Source organism: Vanessa atalanta, chromosome 13, assembly GCF_905147765.1.
Source record: "Vanessa atalanta chromosome 13, ilVanAtal1.2, whole genome shotgun sequence".
NCBI classification, from domain to species: Eukaryota; Metazoa; Arthropoda; class Insecta; order Lepidoptera; family Nymphalidae; genus Vanessa; species Vanessa atalanta.
Genome location: NC_061883.1, coordinates 2289160 through 2304158, shown reverse-complemented (window position 1 = coordinate 2304158; position 14999 = coordinate 2289160). Strand labels below are relative to the sequence as shown.

The window sequence follows — 14999 nt, the reverse complement described above, 5'->3', positions numbered from 1 at the left end:
TTTCAAATAAATCATGTAAAAACTACGCAATAATAATAAAAAAAAAATTATCATTTTTTTTAATCGTATTAGTGATGTATTTTTTGAACGTTCTTTAGTTTCTTGTTATATATTCGCACTGTGATAATTTAATGTGTAAGCGATCGTTCACCAAGACGTATCAGATTTTAAGGAACGTTAATATATGTTTTGATACTAATTTTGTATTTTTATTCTTCCTTTTAACTTTTTACGTATTTAAAAACAATACTAAGTACGTGCTTTACGAATTATTATAATTAAAATGTTTATTACTGCTTCTCTATAAACTTTCTCGTGAACTTCGATATGTCAATTTTGTTTCTAATAACAGAAATATAATAGACATGTCGAAATTCTTTTTTAATACTTAATTTTTTTCAATGAATTTTAGAGCTAGCAAGGATAGGGATGTTTTTTTTTTAAATAACTAAATATATATATCTATTATCGTAAATCAAGATTTTAGTTCGGAAATTAAATTTTCCGTGTTAGATATATTCCTAAATTTCAAAATATGTTTTGTCAAATATGCAGAGTTGTGTTGTGTGTTTTGTAGGTGACGTATAGACAGCTCATGAATAAATATTACTAAAGTTATGAAATAATTGTCATTATGGACCCTGACCGCATATTGCGGATAACAGGGTCGGTTACGTTCACTGTAACTAAGTTTGACACAGTATTTTACTACACACTTTAATTATTTAGCTTTGGTAAAGGCGGGTCTTCACATAACGCATTATTTAATACTAGTTGTCGCGTGAGATGGTTACTCCTGCTTGGCCTTTTATGGGTCAAGCCGGGTACGGGCCTCGATGCCTCTAGCCCGGACTTGTCCTCAACGGTAGCTTCCGCTACCATTGAATTCTGACCCAGTGGGTCCGGGTCTTATTGACCCAATTGTGTCCACTAGTTGTCGCCCGCGGCTTCGATCGCTTTTCGGTGGTTGGTCGTCAGGCGGTAGGCATAAATAAGTAATCTTTATACTTCATTGGAGTTAAAGTTTGTTTCATTCCGAATTTAACTTTTATTCAGTTCATAGACTTGGCTGAGAAAGAATAACAGACAGCCCGATAGAGATAATTTCGCATTATATTTTTCATCATCATTATATTATTAAGTTATATTATACCAAGGGTAATGAACATTTTCAAGTAAATATTTAAATGATTGTTCTTAAAAAATATTCATATTTTTGAGCTGCTAATAATTTTCAGCCTGGTGTGTTTATAGGTATATTATAAAAAAAAAATCATACCAAATTTCATTAAATTCGGTTCTGTGTTTTAATCGTGATAACGTGACAGTCAAAGTCACTTTGGCGTTATTAATATTAGTATAGATAAAAAAAAAAACTTAAATTTTCTTAAAGTGCAACACTTTTAAATTGCCAATCCATGTGTACCGGTTACAGTTGAGTAAATTAATTTTAATTAAAAAAATTGTGTTCCATTATCAAGACTACTGTTACAACATAGTCATATTTATATATATATTTATGAAACTTGTAAACTTCTAAGTATGCTTTTGTCTGATTAGGGATGCGACGCATGCTGTGTGGAGAGACCTTAAAAGTGGAAATCAAAACGAAAACACTACACGTGTTACACTACATCCTCAGGGTAAAACCTAAATTACTTATTTATCAGGATATGATTAAATTGTCTCAACTTGGTGTTTGTATCTGAATTATTAACGTATTCATTAAATAAATATGGTACGATCACCATTATTACAAAGTATAATATTTAAAAGTGTTAGTTACGAGTATTTTTATAAAAATAAGACTTATTTAAATTGAGGAAAAGTTAAATTCGTTCCGTTTCAATTTTATTATCGTGTAGGTAGGTCGTAGACGGGCAGATGGTCTAACTGATGGTAAGTAGTCACTACTGCCCATAGACATTGGCGCTTTAAGATATCTTAACCATTCCTTACATCACCATGCGTCACCAACTTTGAGAGCTGAGATGATGAATATCCCTTGCTAACTCATCCTGTCAAACCTGTTGTTTGGCGGTAGAATATCAGATGGGTGGGTTACGGGCTTATTGTAGTTTCAAAATAAATATAGGCTATTATGTTGAATGGATATTTATTATAGAAAGACCAAGCAAATTCTGGACACTATTAAACTTTTGTAATCCATTAACTTATACCAAACGTAAGATTGAGTGATTGCACTGTAAGAAATTTCTTTAATCAACTTGCAGCATCTGGAAAGACTACAGAATGATATCACACTTGCGTTATTACCTAATATCTCGTGAATCACAAGAAATGGCAAAATATAGCTCGCTGGGATAATTTTGACCATTTGACAGGTAAAAAAAGGTCAAGCCTTTGTTTACCCGTCATAGATTTATATAATTTATTTCCGAAAATTCTCAGGATTTGTTACGTCATATGAATATTTTGTGAACTTCGTTTACAGAAGATACCTATTGCAAATGAATGAACACTTTGTGTCTTGATTAATTAAGGTTGCCGAATTATATGCTGTTGTAAGTTGGCTCAGAATAAGCAGTAGCGAGACAATACAGACAGAATATGAATTGCAAATGGAACTTGAGCCACTTCTCGGACTGAATTTGTATATAAATGATGTTAATACTGGGTACCGGTTTTTGAGAATACTACAGTAATTGTATCTTGTCGCATCGAATTGTAAATATTTTAATATTCACCAGCCGCGTTATTTTGGTAGTAGTATACCGAATTATTTAAAGATTGCGGGCTTAATGGGTTGTAACAGCACTGAGTTTTTGTTTTTTAGCAAAGTTATTTTATGCAGCTTACAGGAGAGTGAACTGGCAGAAATGACACACGAGGAAAAAAGCATTAAGGTCCTCGAGGCGACCAACCGGATGTTCCTCTCGTTTTATTTTTTATTTTAACTAATCTACTCATCACTCGGTTGGGAATAACCTTCCTGTCCCTAGTGTATTTATCAACTCACATAGGTGCATCGTGGTCAGATAATCTGGAACTACTCCTCAAGATAAGAGGTAATCTTTGCCTGGCAGCGGAACATTACCAACTTACATTTTATTTTTCATTGCTGTTACACTCACAATTACTGGATATATATATGTTAGAATTTTATATGATAAAATTAAAAGATGAATTAAGCAGGCAACAAAGTGGAAGGTCCCAAGAGATGGAAAGAGAGCAAGAGACAGACCAGAAGAAAAAGAGACAATTAAAACAATGGGCACATTTTATCAAGAATTATCCAGAATAGGATAAATTGGAGGCAAAAACAATACCCGTAAGGAGAAATTACTTCTTAAAAACAATAATTACAACACTATCTAATCTATTAGATTAGTTAGGTTCCCTCAAATTACTGTCCTTCACCGCTGAGAACGTGAGAACTCACAATAAGCGGTTTTGCCATTAGGCCATGGAATTGAGATTTGCGCTTTAGATCCATTTTCTATCTACTGGCTGAAATGTAACCGACGATAATCCAAATATTCCATTCCGTCAGCCATATCAGCTTAGCGATTATATATTATGATTGCATACGTTTATGATTGATGTTTCAAAAGATACGAACGTTGATATTATTACGTGATTTACCGTAGCGACAAATCAAGAGACGGGCTTTGATAGATGGCCCTCGGTTCATTACCGCGAGAACACCATAATTATTTATTACTAAGTTAGGATAGGTATAGACTGTTTTTCTAAAGCTGTTTACACATAATATGATACATCTGCAATTACCGTCACTGTTACTCGAAATGTTTTTCTAGAGAAATCGTGGCAAAGATTATTATTGGACGAGAATATTGCTTTTACGATTATTATATTTCTTTTAGCAGAGAAATCATTCGTATCAAAGTGATGTATTATAATATCATGGTTACAATATCTCATTATTATTATTTTTTATTTACAATTCTGACATAAAATAACATAACTGACACTAAAATCATAATATAACTTATTCATTTAGGCTTTTATAAGCACTTTCGAATTGTCGAAGGGTCGAATGTCTGAATTTTTTGAACGGTTCATCTGGATGTACTAACGAATACGAATGTATATACATTACCGTCTTTACCAGAGGGCACATGGGGCACGTGCCCAGGGCCCTCATCCTGAGAGGGCCCAGAAGATCCAACAATTTCCTTCACACGTTTGTGCTCACGTTGATGTATATATTTGAAAGAGATATATTTGTAAGAAATAACTAAAATATTTATCAAAAATGGCTATAAAATAGCCATATAATTTTATAACCAATCAGATTCGAATTTACAAAAATTACCGCACCGTTTATTGGAAACTTTACTTAAGGCCTGGCCATAAATAAATTATTGATACATGGTAGTAAATATCTACCAAAAGGGCCCCAAATTCATGGGTCCCCAAGGGCCCCAGCATAGCTTGAGACGGCTTTGTGTATATATGAATGTTGACACTATAACAATGGTGGATCCCAGATTGACGCTTGTGAGCTTGATCCGGCTGAGGGTAGCTGTCAGCAAAGTAAACACTAAAAGGCACACAAAATTTTATTATGTTCAAGGAAGTTTAATGCTAGCTAAAGTTTAATTTTAATAATTAGTTTACCTTAAACATTTGTTTGGATGAACTTAGGCGCTTGCGGCTTGAGCCACCCCTCAGAATCCGCTCCAGTGTTCTATCATAGTAGATGACGTTTAAATATAAACCTAAAAATCAATTTCTACCATAAGATGAATAACGCAATTTGTGCTTCAATTTAATTTACATTATTGGAACCAAAAATAAAAGTCAAGTAAAAAGATCAAACTAAATTACTAAAACCGTAAAATTGTTGCAGAACGCCGGGCAGACGGGAAACATTAAAATTGACATTTATTGACACAATTTATAATTAAAGAAAGCGATAAATAAATATTGAGTAATAAAAATTACAGTGTTTAGTAAATTAAGTGATATTTTCTTAGTACACGATATTATTATAACACAAAATATCGAACGTCATTTGGTGTTCCCAAATGTATTGAGATTATGATAATATCTGAAACAAAAAAGTACGTTTCTGATGTAAATCGATTTATGTCATCTGGCACATAAAAACTTATACACAGCCAGTTGTTTGCCAATTTCTTATCCCAAAAAACCTTTGAAAGATTTAATAAGAAGTGGACATCATATAAATTTAAATGTAATTCGATCAGTCTGTTAGTAAAAGTAATAAAACGACCCGTCGTTACGTTTTACCGTTGTAACATCCAACGACCCTCCTTCTCAATTGAAGGGTCTTGGACAGTGTTTGACGGTGATTTGTGAGTGAATTTATTTTTTGTGTTAAAATATCTTGAAACGAAAGCGTTATATGCAATAAAGACGGCGTTTGTTTATTGAGTTTTTAAGAATTATGAGGGAATGAACTGATTGACAAAAACTACTATAATAGAGTCTAGACACTACATTTTACTTAGTGTCTATTACTAATCTCGAGCAAAACGACGAAGGCATTTTGGCAAATATGTCATCTCATTCTAAGCCAAATAAATACTAACCATTCCTCACATCGCCATTGGGCACAAAGATGTTATGTCCCTCGCTCACTTAACCTTCAAATCAATACAGTAATACTAAGTGTTGTTATTTAGCAGTAGAATATCTGTTTAGTAGGTGGTGCCTTGCAGACGGGCCTTCAGAAAATTACCTACCATTAAGTGTAAGCACGAGGAAGCCGATGAACTGAATTAGATTCAACCAAAACTTGCATTGGAATATAATGGTTATGTAGTGGGACGAGATTTCTTTCTTACTTCTTTTTCTTAGAATTTTTTTTTAAGTGAAGACTGTAGTTCAGTCTAAGACAACTTACTTAGATTCTCCAGAAAAATAATATAGTATGAAAGGATAATAATGTGGATCATGCGGCACATAAAAGTGAGACTTATCTAACATCAGTTAAGACTTATTTTTATATTTATCTATTTGTAACGTACGATAGATTAACATTGTGAATGTTAAGTTTTGTTTTTTGACTTAGAATTCAAGGGGAGAAGTACAATCTCAATATATTTAATGGCAGAAATTCTAAAGATATATAAACAGTAATTGATTATTATTTTTAATGTTATTATGAAAAAAAAAAATCAATTGACACAGAACTTTAATTATTACTTCAGCTAGGGCTGATGTTTTTTTTCCTTTGCTTTAATCACATAAAACTATTGAATGATTCGGTATGAGACTATGACCAGTTATAAGCTATTAACTTCTTTAATTTCATTGAACCTTCTCCGTTTTTTTTTCTATTGAATGCTCAGCAAAGCGGACGGATATATCTCCTAGTATCGTATATTATGTAACTTATTTTTCTTAATATTATTATGTTAACGCAAGCTAAAAGGAAATTGTTAGTCCGAGCGCTTTCCAAGCGAACGCAGCAAATACTTTAATGGATACACAATTTATTTTGTATAAAGGAATTTTAGATCTTCATAATGTTTATAGAAAAATCTACTCTAGTAATCTATGTTTTATAAATCGGTCGCTGTTAACATTTACTTAGGGGATAATAAAGAAAGCGCTGTAATTTTTAAATTCAATTTATTTATCAAATCATAAGTGTGACTATTAAGTCAATAAGAGCCTTTTAGACATAACGTATGTATAAGTATTTTTGTTTATTTTTGTAACTAATATAAGAGAGCATAAAATAATAATAAATTTGAGAATAGACAAAGATTCAAATTTATTTATTTAAATAAATGAATATCAGTATGGAAAAATTGAGGAATGTAATATAATTTTTTTTTCCGAATTGTTTTCAATGATAACTCTCAGGCTCATCAATAGCTACAAGTTCACAATCTGAGGTGAAACATATATTGTCAAGTAACACTTTATCTTTTGCTACTTGTATTTAGACTAGGTACCCTTCCCGATTCCATTCAACCAGGTACCCATTCATCCGGTTAAAAAGGAGTTTTATCAGCGCCACCTAAAACCATTAAATTTAAAAATAAAAACGTCCAATTTAAATCATCCAGGGACCAAATACACACAATCAAATTTAACCTCTTCTTCAAAATAGCACGGGAAATTATAGAACAAAATGGCAGTTTGAATTAAATCTTACACACATACTAAAACGATATTCACATATCTGAAAACTTTTCTTTTCCCAAACTTCTCAAACGAGGATTAGACCTTAGTCCAACAGTAGGACACTAAAAAAGCTACTTACTTTACTAAAACTGTCCAAAAAAAAATTATAAGGCACTTTTATTGTAATTTGTATTAACCATTCACATGATTTTTGTCGGTTTTTCTTGGTATTCGTAACTTTAAAGTGAATTTAACGTTGTTTAATAATGAAAATTATTAACTGAGTATATATCAACGTAAAAAAAACTGTTTGAGAACATAAGTAAAATCAGAAAACTACTATTTCAACAACGTTTTAAATGCAGGAATTCTCCAACTAAAACCAAAGCACGAAGTATGGAGTATGGAACAGCCTGAGGCCACGTCTAGACTCGACTGCAGATACATTCATCCGTCTTAAACGCTCCTTTGATGTAAAGCTTCCCACTATCAGTGACGTTTTATGTCACGACGATACACACATTGTAACGACCTCTCGTGAAAGACGTGTCTCTGTAATTTGTAACTATTTAACATCTCCCGTATGGTCTAGTGGCTAGGATACCTGGCTTTCACCCAGGAGGCTCGGGTTCGATTCCCGGTACGGGAAATAATTTTTTTTCCATATTGCGAAACAAGAAACTCAAAACTCACAAAATAATATTTTAGTAGTTTTTTACTCATATTGTGCGTATTTGTTATATTTTTAATATTTAAACGATTTACTATAAGTTTCCTAGACAAAGATTGATAATGGTTCTGCTGACTGCGTAATAAATATAAATATAAATATAAATATAAATATAAATATAAATATAAATATAAATATATATATATAATACACTACACTAATAAATATAAATCACTCAGGTAATAATTGTAGTTTGTAATCAAGTTCTCAATCTATATTGAGTCGGATTATAGTTCTAAGCAATGTTATGGACTGATTAAATAAAATAATCATAGTATTTTGAACCTGATTACCTCTTATTGTATTCATAATATCTTCGCTAACCTGTTGTAGTCCAGTGTCGTCTAACAGGGTAGTTATTCGAAGCTGATTCCAATATGCCTTACTATTTGATATAGAAAAGTAGCATCCTTACTTAACAATGAGGTCTCAAAGAAAAAACCACATTTCTTAATTTATAATCACAATTACTATTACAGACTTAGCTCTTATTACTTAAAAAATTCACATATAATTAATATTATGTTATATAAAATTTACGCAAAAATTGTTTTATTCCGTCACACTCAATCAAGCCCTTATTAATCAAGCTTTTGATTTATTTATTTAGATTTTATGGAATACGATAAGAAAAGTTAAGATTGATTTCCAGTGTAAAAAAAAATGCAGCCGTGACTGAAATCGGTACGGACAACATTATTATTATTTATTAGCTGAACCTGCAGCTTTGCCCGCGTGAAATTTATGAAACACAAACTTCCAGCCATCGTTTTACTTCCTTAGGCGTAGAGTTTCATAAATCTGTTCTTAGCGGATATCTACAACCTATAAGGCCTCGAGGGTTTATAAGGCCTTATAGGGTGTACACCTGCCAAATATCAAGTTTGTAGGTGTTATAGTTTCTTAAATTTTGTGATTAATCAATGAGCGATATTTTGTTTTTATATATATAGATTTATAATGATTTTGTAAAATAAAGATTCACAGTGTTTTTGGTATAGTAGGATTTTGAAGTAAAAATAGTTTTTTATAAGTTTAAGGATTCGTTGTGTTAAATTCTTGCACCAAATTGTTTAATAAAATTAAATTTATTAGCTAACCTATTTAGCTGGCTATGGAAGAAAAATTTCCGCAGAATATAATTTTGCCTTGAACTACAAAATAAACAGGCCACCTGCTGGGTTCTTTCTAGTCTAGTGAATATGATTATAAGATGTTTTATAATTACACAAACTTTGTTAAATATAATTAAAAACAAATACATATCTAATGTAGTTTTAGATGTTCTTTAATTAAAGTAATTATGGTTTATTTATGTTATGAAATATAACGGAATCTTATATAAGAAATCTGTTTGTCTGTATGCTCTATATAACAATTATGTATATTATTTTTTTAAAGTTACAAGTTGTCACTTGCAGCTTTGCTCGCGTCTTGGGAGTTGGAAAATAAGCCTATGTCCTCTCTAGGAGTTCAAGCTATCTTCATACCAATACCAATAATAGTTTCATCAAATTTGGTTCAGTCGTCTGGCCGTGAAAGTAAAAAAATAAACAGACAGAATGATTTACTTTATAATATTTATATAAATAATTATGTGTGGTAAATTTAATTATGTAAAGATTCTTTCAACGTGGTGCACTTTCTGAGAGGCTGAAGACATTCTCAGTGAAGAGGTACGTCTTAATACCTTTCACCCGATCATTTGCTCACAGGATTTTGAACTGAGAAATCAGGCCAATTAAAAAGAACCGGGACTTGTATTACGTCAATTCCGTGAAGCAATTCACTTTTAATGGTTCCCGATTTCAGGGATTGTCAATTAGATTAATAATTCTAAATCTGCTAAACGTTTGCCCTCGATTTTCATTTAAGTTTTCGATGTAGTGGTTCTATGATCGATGTTGCTCGTCCGAAAGGCCTAATCCGTATGTACGTGCCTCGAGAGTTTTCCTCAAAGATAGTGTGTCGTTTACCAGGTATGCTTTTAAAAAGTCAGGGCCTTATTTATGTCAGGGCGTAGTGTTGGTCGTAGCTATTTAATAATATATGGCGCTACGTGCCCACTAGTAACGTCGCGTGAAAGGTTTCGACTGTTGTTACATGGGCGTAATGCTTGCGGAAAAAATCGTGTGATTATTATTTTGAACACGATTTTTGAAATCAAATGTTATAAAAATAATAATGTAGCGAATGTTGTTGCACGGGACCGTGGTTTCCATTACATTTCAAATGATTATATGTGAATGTTTTAAAGTATGTATAAGATTATTTTATTTAATTTTTGAGCTGAGCTGATCTAAGGTAAATATACTAAAAATGGAAAAATAGTTTTAATTTCTTCACCTACTTAGTTGAAGAAAAAAATTGTGAGTAAACATGCATTTGCATTTTTTGGCGGCAACGGTAGGCAGACTGGCAAATGAGCCAACTGGCAAGTCATCATGCTTATAGACATTAGCACTGTTTGAAACATTTCTGAGAAACGCAACTAAGATGTCATGTCCCTTGTATCTGATCTTACACTGGCTCACATTAAATTGGAATACAACTGTACAGCATCTTTACAACGTATTACTTGACGGTGAGTGCGTAAATTCTGTCATATGTGTTTACCATTTTGGCTCAGCATTATAGAAAAATTCTCACGCGACCTTTTTAATACCTCCTTTTGGTTTTCAACGACTTTCAGATCGTTGCCAAGTGGTTCCGGAAAATCAGAGTAGCATCTTCCTGTGGGTTTTCCAAAAGCCAAGAAAAATAGTTGTTACGCGTATTTATTAATGCCAAAGAGAACTTAAGCGTTTCAACCGTATAATCGCAGGAAACCAACCAACTAACAAAAGCATTCAGGCAGTAAAAGTCTGCCAAGTAATATTTCAAATAGAGCTGGAAATGCTGTGCCGACCCCATAAATAAAATACGGGCGAGAGAATCTACATTAATATTGTGTATGTATTTAAAAAAATGGTAGTAATATTTTGGTGTTCCTTTATTTTATAACGTTTTGGAAAGCTTTTAACAATGCGATAAGAACTCTGAGAGTAGAGCGATGCTAATTACATGCGGGCGAAGCTGCCACGAGCAGATTTTTTATCTTTCTCCTTTAAATAATACTTTTTTTTTATACATTTCAGTCTCATTGCCCTTAGGATAGACTAGTATTTAATAGAGGAAATAGAAACATGAATCACTTCGAATGAGGTTATAAATAAAAAAATATATGGTAATGTTGGGTTTATTCTGACCACAAATTGTATTGGCTCTACCTAACCCTTGTCATGGCGTGATTTAAAGTAATCCTTTTGCAACAGAAGTATTGATAATGACTTGAACCATCTCAGTACCTTTTTATTTATTTGTATTTGAATGTCTGTATTAAATTGCGTACTTGAATTGTGTTTGACTGCCTCGTTGGTCTAGTGGCTACATATAAAGTCAATGGAAGTTGGAGGTGTCCACTTCCGTGCACTTAAAGGCGTTGGTTCTATCGGATTGGCCGTCCAATCGGATAATTAGAGTGAGGGATACACATACCTGTGCACTATGATATATCCGGCATAGTTGGCTGCTTTCAACAGCTGCCATTGAAATCTGTCTGAACGATATCATCACCATCATTATTATTTGAATGTAAAGTTTATCTTTCTACATTGGTTTAATGTTAAAAGATGTTATAATATATATTTTTAATTTTATAAATGTATTGCACACAAACAATACATTCGTAATCATTGTAGAATGAATATTCGTCAGGTTAAAGTGCAACTTTAATGACAGAACTTAACTATGACTAAGAATTAAGTCTAAGAACTAGGGTAGTGTAAGTTTAGTCAACAAAACAATAATATAAAAATAACGTAGTATAATGAAAAATGTTTTCATTTCTTTAATTTACTTAAAGATTTTTTATTATTTAAGTAAAAATCACAATCAAAACAAAATTTATTCTTCAAAACAAAACCTCGTGACTGGTGGCTAGATTGCCAGTGACATTTCCCCATTAAAACGGAATTCCGATTATCTGAACGATAAACGGATCAGCCCAATTCTGAGACGTGTACAAGGATCTTGGGAAATTATAAATTACTTTTATACATAATAGTGGCGAGGAAATTAAATCAATAAGATAATATTTGACCTAAGTTTAATTAAAAAGTAAACTGGCAAGAGCTGGGAGATTATTCCACTATGCTGTTCCCGACAACCGACTTTACAATCGATGTTGACGATTTCAAATATCGAAAATATAATTTATATAATTGTAAAATATGACTTTCTTAATCTGGTTCTTCCGAGTTTTTTATTTCCGAACCGGTGGTAGATTTCCGACTATCAATAAGCAAGTCTAACGCTTCCAAACTGAATAAAGATTTTCGACTTTGACTTTAACGTTTTCCTTCATTCCCGAGCGTGATACATAATCACAAACACAAATTAAGCTATGAAAAGCCAATGGTACTAGTCCATGTTTGAACCTGAAATCTTCAATTGAATAAAAAGTGTTCGAGACACTCGGCTAGATCCTTCTCGGTTGTTTAAAGCTGTTATATACTTCTGTAATTTTTGACAATAAGTATTTGTGATGGGCATATTATTTCTCAGTTCTTAAAAATCTCAATGTTGCTTTGATTTGAAAACTCAACCATTATTTAAGTTCTTATCTTATTGAATAAAACATCAAATCAAAATGGCAAAATGTTAAATTTATTGTGGACAGTTTGAATATTTACTAAATCAATTGAAGTTTGAAAGCTCAAAGTTAGTCCTGCTATTAATATTGAAAACCAATTAACCGGTTCAATGAAATTTAACTGTCAATAAGATATTGCAATTGCAACTGGTCCTGTGATACAGATTCTTATTTGAATCTTCGCTAATACAAATTTAGAATTCCTAAGCATTTATTAAGGTAAGTTCATAACATGTATATAATGTTCACATGTAAGGTAAATAGATATTATATTTAAATATCAGCTCGCTGTGCACACACATCGTCTTCAGCGCGCGCCAATTTTTTTATATATTATTTTTCCGCACTTACTGTGATGTGTGTCATTCGAGACGACAGATATATTACCGTCTTTACCGTAGGGCACATGGGGCACGTGCCCAAGGCCCTCATCTTGAGAGGGCCCCGAAGAAAAACCAACAATTTCTTTCACACGTTTGTCTTGTTGACTGCTATGTATATTTTCGAAATTGTTATTTTTGTTAAAAATAACTAACATATTTATCAAAAGGCTAGTGACGATAGTCGATATTTAAAGTATAAATCTATAGACGTGCTCTTCATTATAGAAATAGCTATACTATTGCCATAAGATTGTACAACAAATCAGAATCCTACGATTTTACGAAAATTACCGCACCGTTTATTTAAAACTATACTTAAAGCCTGGCTATAAGCAAATTATTTATACGTAGCAAATATCTACCAAAAGGCCCCAAATTCATGAGTGCCCAAGGCCAAAGCATAGTTTGAGACGGCTCTGGACAGATATATAAATACACAGATAATATATATTCATATAAAATATAAATCTAATACTAATTGTTATTACAGATCTGTGTACACTATATATATTTGGAGAAGTTTGATTATAGATAGGCTTGTTACTAGTGGCTAGCATATTAGGTCGCAAATTCCAATACATCGCGATACAAAGCGAATGGTCGAAGTTTTCAAGTAATTAGTTCTTCTATTTAGGGCGACATATATTGTTAGTTGGTAAATACTATTTTTTTTGTTATATGTGCTTCATATTTTAACAGTTGAATAACATATATGATCCGCACAAATATTCATACAAGCGGTAAATAAAGTTTAAGGATATAAGAGTCGTGAAGTCTTAAGGCAATAACATACGGTGATTTTTTCTCCTAAAAAAGTTTAACAGTACTTGATATTTAGAATTAACTTTGACCAGTTACATCCTGTGGCAACGGCACTAAATTTTTAAGGCTTGATGATAATAAAGGTTGGTGTGTGTTAATGTGGATAACCTCTATTCTCACCCTTTCTAAGTAAATTAAACTTTCTTGAACTATAGGTTGAAGGTGCAAAACCGACTCCATACGTTTATTGAATACGTGGTTAGTTTTTCAGTATTTTTACTAAACACAAGAGCTGAATAATTTAAGATAAATTGTCTTTGAACGAATAAAATAGAATACAAAATATAATTAAAGATATTAATTATATAAAATATGTTTCATGGTATTTTTTTCTTTATTTGGTTCACCGAAAACTTTACATTTTATAAATAAACAAAAGTAACATTAAACAATACAATCTAGAACCACTTACAGATAAACACATGTTTTATTTAAATATTACAAATACTTAAAAAATAATAAGTAAATTATTACTTTTAATAAATAAATTAAAAAGTTGGCCAAATGACATTAGGCCTATATCCATCAAAAATCTACAAATATTCATTTTAAATTCGTATTATCGTCCTGATATTTCGATTGCGATGCCACCTGGAAATGAAAACATGCAGGCATGTCATAATAACGCACATCAAAACTATACAAAAGGTACAATAAAGGCACGGAAAAACACATCTGTGCAAATTTGATTATTTTCTTATAAATAAAAAACGCCAAACATTGATAAGGCATACTTTTTTCCCCTTTTCACAACATAAGTTTATGTATATTTAGTTATGTTTGTGTATGTGTCAGAATTATTAACTTAATTTAATGACTATTTATGAGTAATATTTGTACTGGCTTTCCTGTAATCTTTATGTGTGATATCGTGAAATGGACCGACGGACGGAAGTGTGTCAGGGTAGGGCGCGTTATGTGAATCAAAATCAAAATATACTTTATTCAAGTAGGCTTTTACAAGCACTTTTGAATCGTCATTTAACAAACTATTTAAAGTAAAGCTACCACCGGTTCGGAATGTGGATTCTATCAAGAAGAACCTAATCTAAATATACAGTCATGTTAGTTAAATACTTTTATATATGTATGTAATCCTCTGCCTGCCTGCAGCCTGCAGATGGTACAGCCTGTGGTACTGGTCGAAAAATGGCCTTTCGAGAGATGTTAGGTTTTATACGTCATTTGCGATTATTATTAGTCTCATTTGCTTGTGTCGTGGTTTTTGTTCGAGGTTAGACCTTTCATATACATTTTTGGCTTGTATAAAATGTGTCTATAT

At 32.1% G+C, this 14999-nt stretch overlaps 1 non-coding gene across 1 annotated transcript; it reads left to right on the top strand.

Annotated features, from left to right (window-relative positions):
* Positions 1–7666: 7666 nt before the first annotated feature.
* On the top strand, positions 7667–7738 carry Trnae-uuc. The gene has a single exon. It is a non-coding gene; the product is annotated as a tRNA-Glu (tRNA).
* The last annotated feature ends 7261 nt before the right edge of the window (positions 7739–14999 follow it).